Raw genomic sequence first — 16,659 nt, 5'->3', positions numbered from 1 at the left:
TGCTCTTTCCATCTCTCTGATACAGGTTCATCTTGGTCTCATCTGTCCACAAGACCCTTTTCCAGAGAACAGGGTGGGAGGAGCAGGAGAGGGCCCACGTTGGATCAGTGAGCTAGGGGAGGTAAAGCTGAAAGACAGAGGCAGTCAACGGGGAGATGCCAGACAGAGGCAAGAAAAACAAAGGAGTCAGGTGGAAGAAGATGTGTCGCACGGCTCTGGGGGGGGGGGGGTGGGGAGGAGTGGGAGATTAGAAGACAAAGGCTTCAAGTGCAGGAAACTGATAAGAGGAGGTGGCAATGGTTCAAGATTAAAGATTCTTTTATTGTCATGTAAAATTTTAAAAATGTAATATTATACAAAATTGCATTTAGTCTGCTGTAAGGTAGAGAAGGGTTCATCTTCAACAGAAATTTTCTGAATTACCAACTCATACTAACCCTCCAAGACTCTATTAACAAAAGGTATTTATTTTTATACATGTATATACAGTACATATTGCATATATATGATTTGTCCATATGTATGTTATGTCTGTATGTATGTTATGTCTGTATGTACGCTTGCATGTTTTTATATCAAGGACGGAGATCTCTGTTTTGTCAGGTTGTATTTGTACAATTGGATGATTATTAATGTGAACTTAAACTTGAACTATCCCTTGCTCTTGACACAAGCTTGCTGTGTGTACATTAATTGGTTAGACTCTCCTTGGGATGTCCAGGGTCAAGGAAAGGTGCTTTATATATGCAATTCCTTATTTCTGTTTCTCGACCTATGTCAATGTGAGAATTAAAAGAGGCATTTGCCCTGGAGCCACCTTCCAATAAGTGATATGGCCCACAAATGTCAAAATGATGCAGTGCTATTGATTAATACAATGTTGACCTTGTCCATTTGTGTTCTTGCTCAACAGCCAGAAGGTGCTGAGGCCAAGAATGGGACTTTGATCATTCAGAGCCTGAGGGTCAGTTATGATGCATCCTAAGCTGTGCAAATACGGTATATATCCTGATAACTCCCGTATAGGTTAGAGATAAATTATAAAATCAGGAACATTTGAAAATGTTGGAGTGAAAACCTGATCTGTCTCATGTGTCTAACTATCTAATGTAGACAGAATTACTTTCTGAAATTCAGCTTCATATCTTCAGAGGACCGCAAAAGTATCAATAAATGCAATCACTTTCCTATTGAAAATGTTTTAAATCATGTGGATGTCCATTAACTTGGCAAGTTAATTCAGTTCAGCAGCCTCTGTTTGCAAAATGTAGCTGTGAAGGGACTCACCAGACCAGGTACTGTCCACGGGTAGAAATGGCCAGTCAAGGTTTCAGGTTGGGTCTCTTTATTTGGACTAAATTATTATTTTTTAAAATTTGAACAAAAAGCAGTGAAACAGGCCAATTTGACCCTACAAGTCTATGCCGTATAATTTACACCCCATTAACCTACATCCTGGTATATTTTTGAAAGGTGAAAAGAAACTGGAGCCCCTGGAGAAAACCGGGGAGAACGTACAAAGTCATTACAGATATCGCAGGATTCGAACCCAGGTCCAGTCCCGATTGCTGGCGCTGTAAGGATGATATCAAGTTTATCGGGAAAAAAAAGGACTGACTATTTCCATTCATCGGGTCGGCATGGTTAGTGTAGCAGCTAGCACAGTGCTGGAGCATTGCCAGCAACTGGGGTTCAAATCCAACATGGTCTGTAAGTTGTTCATTCTCACTGTGACCGCCTGGGTTTCTCCACATGCTCTTGTTTCCACCTACCGTTCAAAACATACCAGGGTTGTAGGTCAAGTGGGTTTAATTGGGCGGCATGGTGTTGTGGGCCGAAAGGGCCTGTTACCTTGCTGTGTGTCTACAGTTAAAAAAAGTCACATATTTTTCCCACTGGGTTATCCTCTTTGCCCCAAGATTGTTCCCATCCCTCTTTTATGTAGCACCACTCATCTTCCTTTCTTTTTAGATTCTATAACCCACAGCCCTTTCCTATATCCACATTGCCTCCTTCGCCATCTTCACTCTTCCCTCCCCCACATGGCTCCGTCGGCCGATCAACCCAGATCCGCCTATCACTTGCCAGCTATTTCTCCACCTCTTCCATCTCACTTCATACTGGCTATCATCCCTCTCCTCTTTTAGTTGAGACGAAAGATCTCAACCCAAAACCATTTCCCTCCATAGGTTCACATTGATTTCCTCCAACATTTATTTTTCTCTCAGACTATCGGATTGGAAAATTATCAGGCAGAACCTGGTAGCAGTAAAAGAAAAAGTTCAATGACCTTAACCAATAAACAACGATGTATACTATTTCTGTTTGTCTTTTCCACAGATCAATGCCATCCTGTGCCAGTCTGCTAAACACAGCAGTCAAAACATTTGCCTTCAAAACTTCAAATACTGTTCTTCCAATCAAACCTTTGGACCACTTCTCCTCCTACATTAGAACACAGTTATGACCTGTTGATGCCCTCGGGATTGACGCAAGGCACGTACTGCTTTTTTCTTGCCAATATCCAAAATACATTTTGTTATCATACTTCCTAATGGATTTTTTTCTTCTGCATGAAAGTAACGTTCTCTCCTGCTTGCCTTTGAGAATGAGAAGCAGAGCCCAGGTGAAGGGCAAGATGGATCATTTCACCCTTTACTGAACTGTTGAGCAATAGTGTAAAAAGGAGCAGAACCAGGGCACCAAATAGAAACAGGAATGCTGGAAGAACTCAAGTGGCTCAAGTGCAAAGAGAAACCCATTATTGTCTTGGGTCTGGTCCCTTCCTCATAACTGGTTTCCGAAGCAGAGTCAGGGAGGGCAGGGGTCTAATCCTAGCTCACAGGAGGCCTTCCCAGAACTTTCTGGCCAAGAGAAGGTGTGTAAATTTGATCACCTCATTCTGAAACAAGCCATGACAATTCATTCCACGGCGAGTTTCTCAGCAGCTGATTAATGGCCACAATCTGTATGACAAATAATCCCAAACGTTTCCCCAAATTAATAGTGCCTAAACATATGAAATGCATTCTGTTGCTAAATTATAAAAAGCGAGTTACTAAATTGGTTTGCGGTGATACATTGTGGGAGGTCAAATGCAAGAGGGAAGTCTACAGTAAATGGCAGGATGCTAAGGAGAACACAGAAGGATTTTAGGGTGCGAGTCCGTTGCTCACTGAAAGAGTCCGTGCATTGAGTGCGGTGGTTGGCAAGTGATGGTGCAGCTGTATAAATTTCGGTTGGGCCATGTTTGCAGTTCTGTGTGTCCAATTTTCTCTGCCACACAAAAGCAAGGATGTAGAAGCACTGAAGAGGCTTAGCAAACTCAAGTGAATTAGCTGCAAGGAGTCATTGGACAAACTCGGATTATTTGTTCTAGGGCATCAGATGCTGAGGAGAAATACATAAAATTATTAGAGGCTTAGATAGGATGAACATGTCTCAGGATGAACATGTCAAAGTCAAAGTTCAGATTATTTTGTCAGAGTTCATACATGGCATCACATACAACTCTGTGATTCTTTTTTCTTTGGGTGAGGCAGAACTATCAATTATTGGTAGTGTAAAAAAAAACTGTACTCAAAAAGATATGTATATATGCAAACAAATAAAGATCTTTTTTTCCTTATTGTCCAATACAGAGAAAAAAGGAATCAATAAGAGTCCTTCAGTGAGTCCCTGATTGAGTTTATTGTGGAGGAGTCTGATGATGGAAGTGGTGGACCTGATGGTGCGAGCCTTGTGGCACGTAGACCTCTTTTCTGATGGTACTGATGAAAACAGAGTGTATTTAGGGTGATGTGGATCTTTGATGATTACTGCTACTCTTTGATGGCAGAGTTCTCTGCAAATGTTCTCGATTGTGGGGAAGGTTCTGCTTCTGATGTCCTATTCTGTGCGCACTACCTTTTGCAGGGCTTTACACTCTGGGATATTGATGTCTTCATACCAGACCATGATGTAGTTAGTCATCACAATTTGAACCACATATCTGTAGACATTTTCTAGGGTTTCCAAAGTCATATGAAACCTCTGCAAAGCCCTGAGAAGTAGAAGAGCTCATGTGCTTTCTTCATGATGTCATTGGTGTGCTGGGTTGAGGAAATATCCTCCAATGAAGTGACATCCAAGAACTTAAATCTCTACCTCTGATCCCTAAATGATCACTGAATTGTGCACCTCTGGTTTTCCCTTCCTGAAGTCAAGAATCAGCTCTTTGGTTTTGTTGACATTGAGTGCAACGTTGTTGGTGCACCATTCAGCCAAGTTTTCAATCTCCCTCCTGTACACTGACTCATTGCTTCTTTTCATACCATGGTATTGTCAATGAATAGGTAAATTTGTAAACTGTATAAAGTTCAATTACCAGAGACTATGGGTTTAATGTGAAAGGGGGAAAGTTCAAAGTTGACGTTCAAGACAATTTCAATTATGCAGTGTGGTTGGTGCATGGAATGTGCTGCCATAGAAGTTGGTAGGAACAGATACCACAGCAATGCTTAAAAGACATTTAGACAGGTGCATGGACAAGAAAGATTGGAATTGTAATTAGCACATATATAATGGGCTGAAGGGCCTGTTTCTGCACTCTACTATTGTATGCTAAATGTGCAATTTGGAGCCCAGTTTGATATAATTACACTTCAATTCCCTTTAGCAAGTTCAGAATCAAATTAATCCCTTTAATTTACATAAGATTTTATGTCTGTGGTAATCTGGCATATTCTTTTTTCTAGAAAATTAGAAGCTCAATGAACTGTTGACATTAAGCAACACCATTATTTACCAACACTTGAAAGCCTCAGGAAATGACTATTGTCCAAAACTAAGATAGGGCCACAGTCAAAATGACGCCAGGAAACTTAATCAATATTTAATTACAAGTGTTACAAGATCAAACCAGCAACCACAAAGAAGGCACATCACACAGGGGTAAAGATGAACAATTACTTTATTAACAAAAAATTCACCTTCAAACTTTAATTCAAAATCCCCCATTGGTTACTATGCAAATCTCTATAACAGTGTAAAACTAATAAATTCCCCAGCCTAAATATAACATATGTAATCAAAGTCTAAGTTATATTTCCAACCAGCCCACAGAAAAACTGAAGACACAAAACAAACACAAAACACACAAGACTCACAAAACTTCGATCTCAACCAAAGCAAAGATCATAAACAAAATTCAGTTTGTTTGGTAAACTGAAGCCAAAAGATCTTAGAGAGAGAGAGAGAGAGAGAGAGAGAGAGAGAGAGAGAGAGAGAGAGAGAGAGAGAGAGAGAGAGAGAGAGAGAGAGAGAGAGAGAGAGAGTTGTCTTGTGTTGCTTGCAGAGAGAGGAACCACTGGCTTGGTCCCGATCCTTCTGGCTGCCTTCGGAATGTTCATCCCTTTTTGAAATCCCGACATTCTAAACTGTCTTCCAGACCATGGCTCATGCTCTGGGCCTTCTTCCACTCCACAGCACCACCCAGTGGTGGTTTATCGTCCAAGTCCAGAAATTTTTAGATCATCTTCTGCACATGTTCAGTCCGTCTCCCACTCTCTATGTCCACCTTCACCTTGGCTCTCTAAGGCAAACTGTCACTTTTTAACATAAAAGCACACAACACATAGACCAATACACAACACAGAATTCTGTAACACAAGTTATACTAGTTAATATTTATATGGTTTTCTGTATGTGCAGTGGTACAATAAAGAATGAGGGAAACTGTATAAAGTTCAAATAACAACAAATGCTGGATAATAGTATGGCACACATTGTCTCCACGATTTTCCTGCCTAACCATAGAGCTACTGATATTCTGATGTTATTTCAAAACCTACTGCTGTAAAGCAATGAATTCTTTAGAAAACCAAATAAAACACACTGTCAAAGAGTTCGTTTTTTTTCTGATGTAATCAACATATGTATAACTATTCATAGCAGGACTATACAAGAGAAGGGCTGTGGGAAAAGAAAGAATGTGTCGAATTAGGTCACAGACCAGCTATGAAGAATTTAACTCCAAGCAGTTAAATGAATCTAGAATTTTACATAAATGCTAGGCTTCAGTAAAACTACCAGATTTTTGTAGAAATTGCTTTACTTATGGTCTTTGTGACAGATTATGTTATATTTTATATTGTATATAGATATGTTTTAAAGGAGATAAAATTGTAGGGAGGGGGGTTTAGTGTAGGTTATAAACAAACACAAACACTTCACAACACAGATCTCATTTAAAATGCCAGAGCTCTGTTCAAGTCAGCCAGTTCAGGCTCCCAGTTCAGCCTGTTCAAAGCCCTTGTGGTCCATACAAGAGGAGATGGCTGGCTGTATATTGTTTAATATATAACGTTTCACCTAAGATAAGGGAAACAGAAAAGGAAACTCTGTGGTTACCTGAAAAGAAAGAGGTCATCATCTGGAAAACCCTGATGAGGGAAGTTTCTTCAGCAAGACACTGAAGTAGCTGATCAGAAGGAATCAGTTTGTATCCAACAAGCAACAAATCTCTCTCTGAAAACCAACAATAACCTTCATAGTGGTAACCATTTACCTTTCAAGCACGAAAGCCTGGTGATGTTTCATAAATGTTAAATTCTGTGCACAGTATAAGAATTCCCTGATACCGGTGAATTGGAGGAGTGAGAAGTGAAATTGGCCTGTGAATCAAAGAACTTTTCTGAACATATTTACACATTATATACATGTACACTTAGAATTAGAAGGGGGTTAAGTTAGGTTAAGTTAAATTAATAGTAGTAAGTTAAAGTTTGAACCTGTTTTTATGTTTAAAGAAAATTAAACTTTTGTTTAAGTAATCATTTGTCTTGGTGAATTTCTGTTGCTGCTGGGTTTTGGGGTCATCTGGGCCTGTCACATCTTCAAGGAAGGAAATTAATTCTCATCACCCATTGTGACCTACATTTGGCTCCAGACCCATCAATGTGACTGGTTCTTAACTACAATCAATGAAAAACCATAATTGTCAGCTTTCCAGTGAGATCCACATCACACAAATGAATAAAAATCAATTGGCCTCATGGGCTTTGTGGCTTGATCCTCCATGTTTGATTCTGTGGTTCAAGACACACCTTTCCCCCTGATTTTGTGAGCATTCAAAAAGCATAAAAGAAAATCATAGACTCTTGAGGCTGACAAATCCAAAGATTTGCAGCTGTCTGAGAATTAGTAAATTATAACAAGTTACCCACCAAAATTCACCATTATTGGATAGGCTTAAACAACACACTTAACTTCTCTACAATGGAGAGACTGGGCACAGATGGGGAGATTGCTTCACTGAACAACTTTGCTCTGTCCACATCAGTGAGAGATATCTGTTGATTGATAGATAGATAGACAGACAGACATACTGAAAGAATGTGTGTGTGTGTGTGTGTGTGTGTGTGTGTGTGTGTGTGTGTGTGTGTCTCTGTGTGTGTGTCTGTGTGTGTGTATGCAATATGTCTGCATCGTTAGGCAATTAAACATGCTAATATTGGTCATAAACACAGAGACAACATTTTGAAGGTGGCACAACTTTTATATCTTTGCAATTGAGTAAACAATGCTTCAATATAATGTTTCAACAGCTTTTCAAGTATCAGCCTAGCTATTTTGTGCTCCATTCTCTGGTGTAGGACTAAATAATGGACCTTCTACCTCATGCGCCATGTTAGGGATGAAGGATGGTACGGTTAGCGTATTAGTGCAACGCTGTTACAGCACCAGCAATCGGGGAAGGGGTTTGGATTCTACGCTGTCGGTAGGGAGTTTGTACGTTCTCCCTATGTCTATGTAGGTTTTTCCCAGGTAATCTGGTTTCCACCCACTGTTCAAAAAACATACCGGTTGTAGACTAATTGGATGTAATTGGACTGCACGGGCTTGTGGGCCGAAAGTGCCTGTTACCTGCTATGTGTCTAAGTTTTTTTTAAATTAAAAATGATACTACATAATACCTAAAGTTGCTCACCACTTGTTTAGTCCGAACGATTACAACTGATTTCTGTCATCCATCACCAATATTGTTATTATTGCAGGATATGATGACGAGAAGCATTTTTCTTTTGGCAATCAAATTCCCTTTATATGTTCAATTATACATTTTTTCTAAAAAAAATTATAAAGCCAAAAAAAGGGATATACAATAATAAAATGTAAATATGGGTTTTAAAATCTTACTTTACAGAATATCTACCATTTCTTTATAAGTTGCAATAAACTGAGGAGATCTGTTTGATTTGAAAACGATTACTGTTCCAATATAAAATGTTTTACCATTATCTGCAAACGGATGTGGATGGGAGGTAACTTTGAAATAGGATTCACACTTACACATGACCAATTTAATCAAATTGCGTAATTTGCCAAAAGCATTGCATATTCCTTCTCTTCCCCGTGGCTGTGAATTATTGCTATTTATTAGTCTATTTAAATCCACCATCGTGTGATAATCAGAAGGAGTGAGTTCTTTTTCCTGCTGGCATAGTTGAAGTAGAGATGAACAGATGGACTCTTTCATTACATTAAAAGTTTAAAAAAAACCAGCTTTGAATATTAAAAAGATCATCAATAAGGTTGCAGAAGGCAAGTTCAGCTAAATTGTGCAGGTATGAAAAGAATGTGAAAGCTGTTTTCAAACATCCAAACTGCCATCACACTCTGCTTATAAAACTAATCCATCAATAGTATTTTCAGTTTTATATAAAATATCTGAGAAGGTTTGCCATATTGATTATTCTGATGAACTTGGATGTATAGTTGAGAGACTGGGAGACACACAGATTCCCAAAACCTAAGTCAATTTTATGAAAAAAGATCCCTCTGTAGCGTGGAAAGATTTAACCCAGCCAGTCTCAACCTTTTTTAGTCTGTGGTCTCCTGAGGACGCTGCTAAAATTTTATGGGTCCCCTTTCCTGTGAAGAAGTCAAGTTTAGTTGGATTCTTCCATACTTCTCTCCTACGGACTACATAAAAAAAAGCATTAAAAATATTTATGTTTATGTGAGTTGAAAACAAAACAAGGCTTTTACTCTGAGTGTAACTGAGGCTTGTGATTCCAGGACAGACAGATAGGAAATTATTCTTATTTAACATGTAGGTAAGAAAAAAAAATCATGAATGTATATATTGCAAATTTGTAAAAATTATTCTTAAAATGTAATAGTTTATGCACAATTAGGCATAAACTTGAAGATGAGACAACAATAAAAAGAATTTTAAAGTACAAAATGAACATTTTATGTCCATTACCTGCAAAAGGTAGTAGACACAGCCAGGACATCACAGGCAAAACCCTCCCCAACATCGAGCATAGCTACAGGGAACACTGCCGTTCAAAAGCAGCAACAATCACCAAGGATCCACATCACTCAGCACACGCTCTGTTCTCGCTGCTGCCATTGGGAAAGAGGAACAGCTGCTGCCCCTCCACCATTAGACTCCTTAACCACAAACACAACCAGGGACTCTTTGCACTTCTCTCTGTATTGCACAGTTTGTTTACATTTCTTTATTTGTTTACATGTGTAGGTTGAGTAGATTTTTTTTTAATGCCTAACCAATAAATGGCAATTCTGCCTGGCCCGCAGGAAAAAGAATCTCTGGGCTGTAGGTTATGCCATGTTCTCTGACAACAAATATGAAATCTGAGATCCTGGAGCTTTATGTTCCTTTGCAAGTTTTTTTTTAATGTCAGCGACAAATTGGATTGTGATAGTCGAAGATCATCTCTTGTTGTGATATCATTCTGCTCCTGGATTTTGTCAAGGAAACTATATTTCTGAATGCACATTCAACAAAGTACATTGAAGAAAAGATCATGAAAAATAGTTCTGCCTTTTCCAATTGTTTTGGAACTCTATTCAGCAGATCACTCTTAACCCAAAAAAATCTGTTTTAAATTGATAGAACTTACACCATGCAATTCTATCACTCTGATGAGCAATCAAACTCTCTCGAATTCATGCGTCAACATCGGTGGATTGTTCCTGAAGTGAACCTAATATCCAATACAGGTTATGGAGGCTTAACAGGTCATTAAATCTTCCCTGCAGATCTCTGTGTGTTTTCTTTTGGTTTTCACTTCAACGGTCCTTCAGTGCCTCTGCATTTGCCTTCAGATATAGAAATTGTAAACATTCCCAAATTCTGACCTTGCTCCATTAGACTGAGCTTTTTAAGGAAAGAAACAATGTCCTTCCTCACCATCTGTGAGGTCATTGTGTTTACTGTATAGGGTCTTGATCAATAAGTTGAGTTTGACAAAGATATCTGCCAGATAAAATGTCTGCCTTGCATTCATGAGATTTTCTTCATGCACCTTATGAGAGAAAAAAAAACAATCATGTCCCAGGGTGCAACAAGACAACAAAGTCAATTTCCTTTGGACAGCCACCAGTGTCTGGAAATGTTCATCATGTTCTTTGTACAGCTGCCGGAATAGACGGTCTTGATTTCATCAAGTTTACATTCCTTTTTTTTCCAAACTTTATTTATTGAAAAATTATTGGTAAACAGACAAAATACACTTCACAACAAAATTTTTATATATATGAAAATAAAGAGGAAAAAAAAGAAAACCCCACCCCTTCAGCCAGCTCTCTTAAGGAGAGCCAAAGAAATTAATATGAAAAAAAACTAAAAAAAGAATAAAATAAATCAAAGTACCTCTAAATGCATATATTCCAAATATAATGACCAATTATTAACAAAAAAAAAGAATAATTATCATGCAAAACATAAGTAATTTTATCCATAACAATACAAGCTTTCATTTCATTATGCCATCGCATTATACTAATCACTGTATTATCTTTCCAAGTACTTGCTATACATTTTCGAGCTACGGACAACACTAAATATACAAATGCAATTTGAAATTTATCCAACTCCAATCCCTTTAAAGGAAAAAAACAGATGGATCTAATTAATGGTAACTTAATCTTATACAATTTTTCCAAAATTGACTTAATTTCTTCCCAAAATGGTTGTACATACAGACAAGACCAAACAGTATGTAAAAAAGTTCCAACACACATACCACATCTAAAACAAGAATCTGAATTACTAAAGCCATTTTTTTTCAATTTCTCAGGAGTTAAATATAATTGATGCAAAAAAATATAGTTAACCATTCCATATCGTGCATTTGTCAATCTAGTAACATGATAATGACACATATCCATCCAGTAATCTTCAGGAAAAACAGAAGTTAAATCATTTTCCCACTTAAACTTAGATTTCTCCCATTCTGACTTGTCCATATTATCTTGGAATACTTGATACATAACAGAAATATAACCGTTTTTAGGCATAGAAGAAATCAAAGACTCAAACTCAGACAATACAGGTAAAACCATCTCTCTCCCATACATTTTTAGTAACCAAAGTTGATAATAAACAAATAAAGAAGCTTCAGCAATATCAAAATGCTCTTTCAAAAAGAAAGAAATTGACCTTCTACAAAACAATCCTGCAATATTTTTATACCATTAAAATCCAATTCTTTAAATAACTATTAAACAATGAAAAAGGAATAAGCTGATTATTATATAATGGTGTTAAAATAGATAATTTACCTTTTGATCCTATAGTCTTATTCTTTTTTGTCCATAACATGAATAGATGTTTTAATATTGGCACATTATACTCCCGTAATAAATCTATATTCCACCAAAATATAAATTAATATACTGTAGTTTCTGAAATACATGCCATCTCAACTTTAGCCCAACTTGGAGATTGATCCAAATCCATCAAACCACTAATAAATTTAAGTTGGGTTGCCTCATAATAATTCTGAAAATTAGGTAATTGCAATCCACCTAATGCGTACTTCCAAGTAAGCTTATTTAATGCTACCCTTGGTAATTTACCTTTCCATAAAAATTCCCTAATAGCCTTATTTAAATCGAGGAAAAAGTTCCTTGTAAGAAAACATGGTATTGATTGAAACAAATATTGAACACATGGAAAAATATTCATTTTAATACAATTAACCCAGCCAATTAAAGTTAACGGAAGGTCTTTCCACTTAATTAAGTCTGCTTTTATCTTTTTGAACAATGGATCATAATTTAATTTATATAAAGATTGATACTCAGTATTCACAATTATTCCTAAATATTTAATTTTATCTCTCCATTTCAAATTAATAACATTTTCATAAACTGAATAATCTCATTCACCTACTGGTAAAATTTCACTTTTATCACAATTAACTTTATACCCAGATAATGATCCATACTGTAATAAACTTTCCCGTAAATGTAGCAAAGATTGTTCCGGATTTGTTAAGCATATCAAAAAATCATCTGCAAATAAATTAATCTTATACTCTTCATCCAAAACTCTCATCCCTTGTATCTGCTCATGTTGCCATACTAATTGACTAATACAATGACCAACGCAAATAGGGCTGGTGACAATGGACAACCCTGTCGAGTAGAATGTGTTCATTTAAATGACGACAAAATCTGTCCATTTGTCACCACCATAGCAGTCGGGTTTGTATATAAAGCTTTAACCCAGCCAATAAAAAAAAGGGTCAAATTTAAACTTTTGCAAGACCTTCAATAAAAAATTCCATTCAACCCTATCAAAAGCTTTTTCCGCATCAAGTGCAACCACTTGGGCTACCGTTGGTATGCATTGGTCAAACTAATTAGTCAAAGAATATTATCCAATGCATGTCTATTTTTAATAAAACCTTTTTGATCTACATATATCAATTTAGGTAAATATTTAGCAAGTCGATTTGCTAACAATTTAACTATTATTTTATCGTCTACATTCAATAAAGAAATAGGTCTATACGAAGACACCTTTAATGGATTTCTATCTTACTTTGGAATTACAGTAACTAAAGCACTAGAACAAGATTCTGGTAACTCGTAATGTTCAGTCACTTGTTGTAATACCTCCCCAAACACCGAAGATAAATCTTCATGAAAAACTTTATAAAATTCCACCGAAAACTCATCATCTCCAGGTGACTTACCATTAGGCATTTCCATCATAGCAGTCTTAATTTCTAGATCTGTGAATGGAGCTTACAAATCTATAATATCCTCTTCATCTAATGCTGGTAACTTTAATGTAGTTAAAAAAGAATCAATAGATCCATTATCCTGTTTCCCCTCAGAAGTATATAATTTTTTATAAAATGAATAAAACTGTTCATTGATTTCCTGAGGTTTATAGGTAACTGTTGAATCCTTTTTAACAGCATTAATAACCCTTGAGGTCTGCTCCTTCTTTAACTGCCATGCAAGTACTTTATCCACCTTCTCACCCCACTCATAATATTGCTGTTTGGTTCGATTAAGTAAACATTCAAATTGAAAAGTCTGTAACATATTATATCGCAATTTCAATCTAGTCAAAGCTATCTTCTGATCTTCTGTTACTCCCTTCTGAAATTCCTTCTACAATCTGCTTTTCTAATTTAATACTTTCAGCCATATACCCTTTATTCACGTTAGTAGCATAACTAATTATTTGCCCTCTTAAATATGCCTTTAATGCATCCCATACTACAAATCTACTTTGAACAGAGTTAACATTTTCCATTAAGAAAAAATCAATCTGTTTCTTAACAAACTCAGGTTTTTTCAACAACCATGTGTTAAACCTCCATCTATAAGATAGACGTAACATTTCCAAACTTTCATAAGAAAAAAATAATAAAGAATGATCAGATTTTACTCTACTTTTATAATCTGCCTGCAATACCTTTCCCTGTAAATGTGCCGATATTTTAAAAAATCTATTCTAGAAAAGGAATCATGCCTAGAAGAATAAAAAGAAAAATCTTTCTCTGTAGGATTAATTCTTCTCCAAATATCTACCAAATTTAAGTCTTTCATTAAAGCCGATTTGTATCGCCATCTTTGATTTTCTGATACATTTTGGGGATTTATCCATTAATGGATCCAAAACACAATTAAAATTTCCCCCAACTAAAATATTTTCATTAGCTTGACTTAATAACAAAAAAGCGTCTGAAATAAAATATTCATCATCTACATTAGGTGCGTAGATATTGAGTAAAGTCCAGAGTTCATTAAAAATTTTACAGTCCACTTTTAAAACCCTCCCAGCATTCCCCTCTACAGACTGTAACTCAAAAGATAAATTCTTATGAACTAGAATGGCTACACCTTTTGCCTTAGAGTTAAATGAAGGAAAAAAAATGACCAACCCAATCTCTTTTCAATTTCAAATGTTCTTTTTTAGTCAAATGTGTTTTTTGTAAAAAGGCAATATCAATTTTCATTTTCTTAATATAAGCTAAAACTCTCTTTCACTTAATTGGATTATTTAATCCCTGAACATTAAAAGTTACAAATTTCAAACTAGACATTTTAATAAACTATCAATATAAGCACATAATATAAAAAAAATGCTCTCCTGTTAATAAACAAAATCTACTCTCCCTCCCCTAATGTTATAAAAAAGTTAATATGAAAAGGAATACAATTAATTCCACCCCCAAAAAAGAAAAAAAAACACCCAAAGGTAGTAATTCCCTAAGAAAACTGGGTGTGGAACACCCCACCAGTGGCAGATGACTATCAAAGATATCAGTGCCATCCACCTTCCCCAGCCAGAAATACAATATATATAAGAATGTAATTCAACATCATTAATATATTCAGTCCTGGGACGCCAGTCCCAAAGATTGATTCGAATCCTCAACATCACTAGGACTGTGGGTCAAAGCCTCCTTCTTCCCATCTTTCCCATTCTTCCCGTTCTTTCCATTCTGTCCATTTCCATGTCCATTGGCCCTTCTTTTAGGTGATGACGGTGAAATTCTTCCCTGTCCACGTAGATACGGTAACGAATTAGCGAAAACCATGGATCATGATCATTCTCAAAAAATTGAGACTGATAATTGCCATAAAATATCTTCAACACTGCAGGGTATCGAAAAGCAAACTTATATCCTTTCCGCCACAGCACATCCTTGGCCGAATTAAACTCACGTCGACGTCTGATAAATTCTTGACTCAAATCAGCATAGCAAAAACTCTATAATTCTGAATTATCATTGGGTTTGACTTTGTCTTCCCTTCTGTCCCGCCAACCGTAAAATCATTTCTCTATCCTGATAATTCAAGCACCGAATTAACACTGCTCTTGATGGTTCACCCGGTAACAGTTTCCTCCTCAACACTCCATGTGCCCTCTCCAGGACCAAACCACCTGGAAAAAACTCTTTACCTAACATCTCAGGGATCCAATCCTTAAAATTTTTAAAATCAGATCTGCACCTTCCATATCTTCTGGAAGGCCCACAATTTTTACATTATTTCTCCGGCTTTGATTTTCCAATCAATCAATTTTTAAAAATAATTATCTCGTCTGAATTCCCCAATCCACGAACGAATCTTAGACTTTTTCTATTTTTTCTTTATTACGTTGAACTTGCTCTTTACATTCAGGAAAAGCTGTCTCAAATTTTTTTTTAATTCTCCTGTACCATATCTACTGAATTAAGGCATTTATTAACATCTCTCTTAAGCGTAAATAAATCTTCAGACATTGTAGATTCTATTTGAGTCATTTGATGAGACATAGTATCCATATAACAAGCAATCTCTTCCAACACAGTAAAAATAGAGTTCAGTTCGGATTCTAATGCCACATCTTGAGACCCACCTTCTTCAAGCTCCTCCTCCAGTTGTTCCTGCGTACTAGCTGTGTAAGGTCATCTTCTTGTTCCCTCGCTGTGAAGACTTTCCCCGTGTGGCTGCGGGTTTGGACACCCGACGACGGTACCCCAACCACATCGAGGCGTCACCGCTCGGGCCTCCCTGCAGCCCACATGCGTTCTAACGGATCCCGGACTCTGGAAGCACCATGCATGCCCGGCAGAGCAAGGGGCTGCACTGGGGCGGTTTCCAGCGCCTTCCTGCAGGTCCCCGATGGCAGCACGGGTCCAAGGGTTTCTCGTTCCATTGGATCGGCCATGCGCCCGACTTCGCAAACACAATGGGTCATCGGTTGATTTCTTCAACAAGCTGGCACCATCTTGCGGGGAGAAGACTGGAGCCGTAATATTCAATCTGGCTAGAGTGCTCTGTGGCTTGGAGGCTCCCGACAGGTCAGCCTCAGTTCTTCAGCACTTTTAAAAAGTAGTTTTTTCTGTAGTTGAATCTTAGGTTTTTTAATATTAGTCGCCTTTATAGACAATTGATATACTTAAAAACAGAATTAAAGTGTTTATATACTAAATTAAAGTTTAAACACGGGTACTTAAAAAAACTGGCTGGGGAGGATTAGGATTGCACGTCTATCCTCTACTCCATCTTGCCAACCCCCCCCCCCCCCCCAAGTTTACATTCCTTCTGACAATTGAGACACAAGGAACAGTAGAGACTGAAGGTATATCATTTTTCAGGCATGTGATGAACCCTCTGTATCGTCCAACAATTGATGTGGTACCATCAGGTGCTCAGACAACTATGGTCTTGATTGGAATGCTGTTCCCATTTATGTAATTTGTAACTTCTTCAAAAATAGTCAGCCCTTTAGTATCTGTTTTAATCCATCTGGTAAACTACATCTCTTCCACCAGCTTGCTTCCATTTCAGAAGCTGGCACGAGCCCTGAGAAGAACATCGTTCTCCTGCAGAATGGATTTGTCATTTGTA

General features: G+C 37.2%; 2 long non-coding RNA genes across 2 annotated transcripts in view; one reads left to right on the top strand and one right to left on the bottom strand.

Moving 5' to 3' along the window:
- The window catches only part of LOC138746178 (uncharacterized), a 145,478-nt gene that overhangs the window by 79,508 nt on the left and 49,311 nt on the right, over positions 1 to 16,659 (bottom strand). The gene's annotated exons all lie outside the window — the stretch shown is intronic.
- On the top strand, positions 918 to 5,882 carry LOC138745643 (uncharacterized). Its single transcript, XR_011346385.1, has 3 exons — positions 918 to 999; positions 2,341 to 2,496; positions 3,642 to 5,882. It is a non-coding gene; the product is annotated as an uncharacterized lncRNA (long non-coding RNA).

This window comes from Narcine bancroftii, chromosome 11, assembly GCF_036971445.1.
Source record: "Narcine bancroftii isolate sNarBan1 chromosome 11, sNarBan1.hap1, whole genome shotgun sequence".
Classification (NCBI taxonomy): domain Eukaryota; kingdom Metazoa; phylum Chordata; class Chondrichthyes; order Torpediniformes; family Narcinidae; genus Narcine; species Narcine bancroftii.
The sequence above is the reverse complement of the archived record's forward strand: the minus strand, read 5'-3'. Positions and strand labels throughout refer to the sequence as shown.